General features: G+C 34.6%; 1 long non-coding RNA gene across 1 annotated transcript; it reads left to right on the plus strand.

The window, feature by feature from the left end:
- The first annotated feature begins 5,809 nt into the window (after window positions 1-5,809).
- LOC121231920 (uncharacterized) lies at window positions 5,810-6,552 on the plus strand. The gene is made up of 3 exons (XR_005930079.1): window positions 5,810-5,841; window positions 5,919-6,020; window positions 6,292-6,552. It is a non-coding gene; the product is annotated as an uncharacterized lncRNA (long non-coding RNA).
- The last annotated feature ends 809 nt before the right edge of the window (window positions 6,553-7,361 follow it).

Consider the following 7,361-nt stretch of genomic DNA (forward strand, 5'->3'; position numbering starts at 1 on the left):
TGAATATGGACTGTAATTGATAGGCTTACACTTGAAAGTCCTTGCAAAGTTTTCTTCATCCTTAGGGTTGGCGATTGAAATGTCTAATCCTTTATGGGATAGAAAAACAAGCACACCCTTTATTTCATAACATTAATCAAATGTATGAATTGCAGCCCTTTAAATGTATGAATTGCAGCCCTTTAAATAAACTTGAACTAGACCTGATTCTTGTAGCTTAATTATTATTTGAAGTATGAATAAGTATGAATAAGTTTTTATATTTGGTTCAACTTAATTATTATTTGATTCAACTTAAGTATGAATAAGTATGAATTAATTTTATTACCATGTAGCTTGCTCGTCCATTAAAATTACAACAATAGCTGACCTTCTCTCCAACCTTATTTTAAATATTTTAAAGATTCAAAGTATATAGGCTGGAAACCTGACGGGTTGCCTTATATCGAGCTGTAAGATATAATGGATCCTCCTTAGGTGTAACAACGCCACGTATGATGAATCTTAAAAATTTAAAAAGACATGAAAAAAGTTCTATCGAGCTCATTTACTATTGAATATTTATATAACCTTAATTTATTTCCAATTTACTTATAAAAATTAAACTACGATTCTTTTTTGATATTATTATATTCAAATTACTATTTTTTTATATTAATAATGTTTGATTTTAATATTTAATATTTTTAAATGTCTTTAAAAGTTATAACTAATTTTTATCAAAATAGTATTAATATTGATCATTACTTAAATAAATTACATAACTTACATAACTCATATAACTTACATAATTTACATAACAACTTACATAACTCACATAACTTACATAATTTACATAACAACTTACATAACTCACATAACTTACATAATTTACATAACTCACATAACGTACATAACAACCTACATAACTTAACTAATACATGTAGTTTAATCTAATAATTTCCTTAAAAGCATATAGTTTAAAGTTCAAATTTCATAACTTACATAATCTACATAACTTACATAAAACATAAAAATAAATCATATCAAGACTTACATAATAAACAACTTACCCGTGTAACTTATTGCCAACTTTAGACTTCAACAACTACGAAATGGATAGGACTTGGATGAATTTCTCAAGGGCAAGCAACGAGTATCAAAATGGAGTGCAATCTTTTTTAGATTTTGCATTTCACAATTCAAGCCAAGAGAATATGATTCTTTGCCCGTGTAAGAAGTGTGGCAATATCTATTGGCATTATCGTGAAGTTGTCTACGAACATCTAATTGTTGATGGCTTCATTCGGGGGTATAAAAATGGATTTTCCATGGAGAGTGTACACCTAGTGGAGCCTTTTCGACGATTAATCCGAGTTATCCTTATAGTGGTTACCGTCAGTATGTTAGAGAAGATGACATGGAAGGTATGATGCGGGATGCATTTAATTTACGGAGTGAAGGTTTCCAATCATTTCCACCAAACTATGTTGCATCCGATGATTATAATATCGGTGGGAATACTTTTATGGAAACGAGAAGAAGTGTACCGGATGAACAACTGAATGAAGAAGCGGCGAAGTTCTACACGTTACTTGGTGAAATGAATGAAGAACTTTATGAGGGATCAAAATTTTCAAAAATGTCATTCTGTATTTGCCTTTTCCACTTAAAATGTTTGGGAGGGTGGACCGGAAACTCTTTGACAATGCTGTTAGAGCTTTTGAGAGAAATGTTCCCGTTTGCAAAAATCCTTCAATCATGTAAAAGCATGAAAAAAGTGATAAAAGATTTGGGCCTTGGGTACAACAAAATTCATAGTTGCCCAAATGATTGCATGTTGTATTGGGGTGATCGGAGAAATCAACAGTCTTGTCATGTTTGCGGTAAATCTCATTGGATGAATAGAGATGCAGAAGATGTTAATGAGGATGAATATGGGCCACAGTCAATAAGGAAGCCGAATAAGATTTTGCGTTATTTCTTGCTAATCCCAAGGCTTCAAAGGTTATTCATGTCGTCAAAGACAGCTGAGTTTATGATGTGGCATCATGATCAACGAACGAGTGATGGATTATTAAGGCATCCTGCAGATTCTTTAGCATGGAAATCATTTGACAATAAATTTCCAAGCTTTACAAGTGATCCTCGGAGTGTAAGGCTCGGGTTAGCATCTGACGGATTTAATCCTTTTAAAATCATGAGCACCTCGTACAGTACTTGGCCTGTGGTCCTTGTTCCTTATAATTTGCCTCCATGGCTCTGCATGAAGCAATCTTCTTTGATATTATCTATGATCATCCCCGGAGAGAAAGGCCCCGGAAATGATATTGACATATATCTGCAGCCACTCATTGAAGACTTAAAACAATTATGGGCGGGTGTTGAGACGTATGATGTATTGAGAAAAGAGAACTTTTACCTACGTGCTGCTTTGCTGTGGACAACTAATGATTTCCCAGCATATGCGAATTTATCTGGGTGGAGTACCAGATGACGTTATGCTTGTCCTTGTTGTGCTGCTCCAACATGTTCACAGTGGTTATATAATGGGAATAAGTTCTGCTATATGGGGCATCGTCGGTGGTTAGATGAAAATCATAGCTATAGATTTCAGAGGGCTTTATTTGAAGGTACTGAAGAGTTGAAAAAAGCTCCTGAGCAGACCATTGGATCTGAAATCTTATTCATGTTAAAAGATATGGATTTCAGTTACGAGAAGCTGAATCAACCATCTAACAGGCAAACAAATAGACGATCGAGGGATGAATCTGATGATGAATCTGACGAGGAGGATGACCCTAATGAGGCGGACTTGTGGAAGAAAAGAAGTATTTTTTTTAGTTGCCTTATTAGGAGCATCACATATTACGCCACAATCTTGATGTGATGCATATTGAGAAGAATGTCTGCGAAAACATCATCCAGACAATTTTGAACGTCGATGGTAAATCAAAAGATAATCTTCAGAGTCGACTTGATTTAGTTCACATGGGAATTAGGCGTGATCTTCATCCCCAAGTATGTCCTAATGGAAAATATTGGTTGCCGCCTACAATTTAGGCAATGTCAAAGGAAGAGAAAGAAATGTTCTGCACGGTGTTGAAGGATATAAAGGTTCCGGATGCGTATGCATCAAATAAATCTCGATGTGTAAGTCTTAAAGATCGAAGACTATATTCATTAAATCCACATGACTATCACATCTTGATGCAAGATCTACTTCCAGTTGCTTTACGGTGCTGTATGTCAAAGAAGGTAACGTCCTGTATAATTGAACTGTCCAATATAATGAAAGCAATTTGTGGAAAAGTTCTGAATGTTGAAGAACTTGAAAAAGTACAAGATCGAGCCGTTTTGACATTATGCAATTTGGAGAAGATCTTTCCACCTTCCTTCTTCACTATTATGGTGTACCTTGTCATTCATCTCCCTCGTGAAGCAATAATTGGTGGGCCGGTTTTCTATCGTTGGATGTATCCAATTGAAAGGTGCTAATTTATTTCAAACGCATTCACCTTTATACCTATAGTTACCAGTTTTGATAATGTTGTATATGGTGTTTAGGTTCCTAAGCAAATTGAAGTCTTATTGCCATAACAAGCGTTATCCGGAAGGATCAATTGCTGAAGGCTGCTTGGCAGAGGAGTGTATGACATTCTGTTCTAGATATTTAGAAGATGTTGAAACAAGACTGAATAAACCAAGTAGAAATGTCGGACTCAATGATCCTAGCTTGGCCGAAACTTATTTATTTCAAAGTTATGGAGAACCAATCGGCAAAGTTGAAATTGCAGAATTAGATGACCGATCTTGGATACAAGCACATAGATATGTTCTTTTCCACCACGATGCACTTGAAAAATTACGCAAGTAAGTTCTAGAATATGATAAATATTCATCTTTTTTTTATTTGTTTGTTTTTTAACGAATTAAACATGTTTTTAACATAGTGAGTACAAACAAGTCTTAAGATCTCGTTCACGCTCACGAAGATTACAACATCACGAGATTAATAGGTTATTCACAGAATCTTTTCATGAATGGTTAAGCCAAACGGTATGCAACTCAACATTTTATTGACAAATAATAATGTTTTCTCATAACATTTACAATTACTTAATTTACTTTTGATTCAATAGGTTTGGAGTGGGAATGTCGTTAATGACGAAGTTAAATGGCTTTCCCAAGGTCCGAATCGAGTAGTAAAAAGATATAGTGGCTTCATCATGAATGGATTCAGATTTCATACCAAATAACGCAAGAGATTGAGGAGAACTCACAATTGTGGAGTAGTTGTTGATTCTTTAATTACAAGTTACGCTAGTGCTAGGGACAGTAATCCTGTCGAGGCAAATGTGGAGCATTACGGACTTCTAACCGACATTATTGAGTTGGATTACTATGAAAAATGGAAAGTTGTCTTATTTCGATGTGATTGGGCTGATGCTAATACTGCTCGCGGAATTAAAAATGATCAGTTTGGTTTTACAATGGTGAATTTCTCTCGATTAATTCACACTGGAGAACATTTGATAGACGAGCCGTATGTATTTTCTTCTCAAGTTAAACAAGTTTTTTACTCGAAAGATCCAATTGATGAAGGTTGGTACGTTGTACTCCGAAACACCCCTAGAGACTTGTTTGACATGGGGAATGGAAGTAGAGAGGACATCGTTGAAAGATCAGAAACTTTGCCTTTTCCAGAACAAAACTTAAATGAAAATATCCCTAGTACTAGTACACAATTTCAATGGGTTCGTCAGGATGTGGACGAAGATATTTACGATTTATGATGTAGTAAGATTTTATGATATTTTTTTTATATGTAATGTTATAATTTTAACATTGGTCATGTTATATAATTTAACTATTTTATATTTACTATTGTTATTATTTCTTACTAAAATTTTAACTATTTTATATGTTGCAGGAAAAATGCCTAGAAGAAGATTAAGAGATCTTAGTATTGTACAGGATACTACAAATTTGGAAGAAGTAAGTACTGAACAGCAGACAGTTGTTGGATCTTCAAGCGTGCCGGAGACACTTGACGAGTCTGTGGAATTTCAAATTAATGTTAAGTTTATTTTACAAATTGTATTAAATTTTATTACTGATTTATTTTTAAATTTCAATATAGTAATAATATATTATTTTTCAGCTGAAAATGGTGGGACGCGCAGAGGTCGAGGACATACGCTCCTAATAGATTTATATAACTTAAATTCTGTCGAACGTGTCAAAGTAACTAGAAACAGCCATGGTTAGCCTGTTGGACAAGAAGCTCGACTTTTAACAGGCTATTTGGGCATTATAGCACGAAATGCCGATATGTTGCCCATCAACTACGAATTATGGCATAACATGCCTGATAGCAATAAAAATCAAGCTCTCTCTAATATTAAGGTAACAAAACGTTAATGTAATTTATAATACTTTGGTTTAAGTTTCATTTATATTTAATTCCTAAACTTGTGTTTTTTAGGAGAGGTTTGCTTTAGAGGTCTCTGATGCCTATATCAAGAAGGCATTGGGTAAAAAATGGAGAGACCATAAAAGCAGTTTGAAAAAAGAATATTTTAAAAAACCCATAAGCCTCGAAGAAAAATTGCAAAATGTTCCACCGCGAATGCTGAGGTACCAATAGGAAGATGCGGTTTGATTTTGGAATTCGAAGAAAGGAGAGGTATTATGTACTTGCAAACTCTTATAAATTCTTTGGTTTATAGTATTTACTATATACGTAATAATAATTTCATTATGTAGGACCGTGAGCGAGTTGGAACAAGCAGCAGGCAAAAACAAAAATTTACGCACACTGCAAGGTCGAGAAGTTTTGCTTGTGTAGCTCAGGCCGCGGTACTATGGATTTATTAATTCTATCAAGTATTAATGACTTTTTACTATTAAATAATATTTTTACTACTATATTGTAGGAAGCCTCGTCTGGTCAAAAAGTTGGACGCCTTCAGCTTTTTGACATTACGCACAGGAAAAAAGATGGAACTCCGATGACATCTGAGGCTGTAGAAATTATGGTATATTTACTTAATAAAATTTGATTCATTATAAATATTTATAATATTTAATTATAATGTTTTAATTCGTCGTTTTTATTAGTTTAATTTTAAATAATGTTATGTTGTATTCCTTTTTATTGTATATTTCGTTTCTAACTCTTTGACTGATTTATTAGGAGAAACTAAAAGATAAGAAGGCAGAGTATGAAGCGACTGCTTCGACTGATAGTTCTGTTAATTTTAAGGATATTGATAACAGAATTATTAATGAAGTTTTGGGTCCTGAAAGGTATGGTCGGATTAGATTTCAAGGATCTGGTGTTAACCCGACCCAATATTTTGGATCCACCTCGCACCAATACATGCCTTCCAGGAGTCAAAGTCAAGCTAAAGTTCAGAGGCTAAAAGATCAGATAGTTCAGATACAAGCTAGCACAGATGAGCAAATTTCTCAACTTAGAGCGGAGGCAGTAGCGAGGGAGGTGGAGCAGAACAGAAAATACAATGAACTCCAGCTACAGCTTCAGTCTATGATGACTATGTTCCAGCAATTTCAAAATTCACCATCTTAGACATTTTTTTTCTTGTAACTTTTAACATTATTGTAAGAATATTTTGAATATTCATTTACAATTTATATAATATATTTTTCATATAATTTTGTATTATTTAAATCTGCGGGTTTTGGTTGGATTTCATAGTATATTTGCTGTTTTTGGTTGAATTTCTTGCAGGAAAGTTGGATATAGGTGCAAAATACATATTGCAAAACTGGGCAAATTAGCGGCCTTTTTTAAAAAAGTGCCGCTAAAAGTCCTGGTCTTTAGCGGCGTTTTGTTGAAAAAAACGCCACTATAAGTCCTGGTCTTTAGCGGCGTTTTTATATAAGCGCCACTAAAAGTCCTGGTCTTTAGCAGCGTTTTTTAGAAAAGCGCCACTAAAAGTCCTGGTCTTTAGAGGCGTTTTTTATATAAGCGCCGCTATAAGTCCTAGTCTTTGCGGCGTTTTTTATATAAGCGTCGCTAAAAGTCCTGGTCTTTAGCGGCGCTACATATAGCGACGTTTTTTGTGGCGCTTTTCAACGCCGCTAAAGGCAAAAAAAAACGTCGATTAAAGTCTGTTTTCCTGTAGTGGTTATAGTACCAGCCACAACTGGACAGATGGGTGTTCTTCCAGGACATGCAGCAACAATTGCAGAATTAAAGCCTGGTGTGCTATCAGTGTATGAAGGAAGTGAAACTACAAAGTACTTTGTCAGCAGCGGTTTTGTTTTTATCTATGCCAACTCATTTGCAGATATAATTGCTGTCGAGGCAGTGCCACTCGATCGGATCGACGCAAATCTTGTCCGAAAAGGGC

This window comes from Gossypium hirsutum, chromosome A07 (assembly GCF_007990345.1).
Source record: "Gossypium hirsutum isolate 1008001.06 chromosome A07, Gossypium_hirsutum_v2.1, whole genome shotgun sequence".
NCBI classification, from domain to species: Eukaryota; Viridiplantae; Streptophyta; class Magnoliopsida; order Malvales; family Malvaceae; genus Gossypium; species Gossypium hirsutum.